The 335-nt window shown below is 37.6% G+C and overlaps 1 pseudogene; it reads left to right on the top strand.

Moving 5' to 3' along the window:
- Positions 1–123: 123 nt before the first annotated feature.
- On the top strand, positions 124–242 carry LOC120611020 (uncharacterized; annotated as a pseudogene).
- The last annotated feature ends 93 nt before the right edge of the window (positions 243–335 follow it).

Below are 335 nucleotides of genomic sequence, written 5' to 3'. Positions count from 1 at the left end.
ATCAATATTTAAAGTTGTGCTTTTAATCAGTTGTTTTCCCTTGGTTTCAAGAGCATTATGTAAATGTTGTTATTCCCTCTATATTTTAGTAGGTTAATTTACATTTTTCAAAATCAACAATGCATCTCTGGCCATGCCAACCTGAACAAGCCCGATCCCTTCTGATCTCAGAAGCTAAGCAGGGTCAGGCCTGGTTAGTACTTGGATGGGAGACCACCTAGAAAGACCAGGTGCTGTAGGCATAAAAATTTTAAAAAATAAGGGATTGTAAACTGACAAGGTCTTTGTAATCAGTGAGGTCAACCAAGAGTCGCCTCGCCTAAAAAAAAAAAAAA

Source organism: Pteropus medius, unplaced genomic scaffold (assembly GCF_902729225.1).
Source record: "Pteropus medius unplaced genomic scaffold, Ma_sr-lr_union100, whole genome shotgun sequence".
Taxonomy (NCBI): domain Eukaryota; kingdom Metazoa; phylum Chordata; class Mammalia; order Chiroptera; family Pteropodidae; genus Pteropus; species Pteropus medius.
Note: the sequence above shows the minus strand (reverse complement) of the source record. Positions and strands in the feature narration are given on the sequence as shown.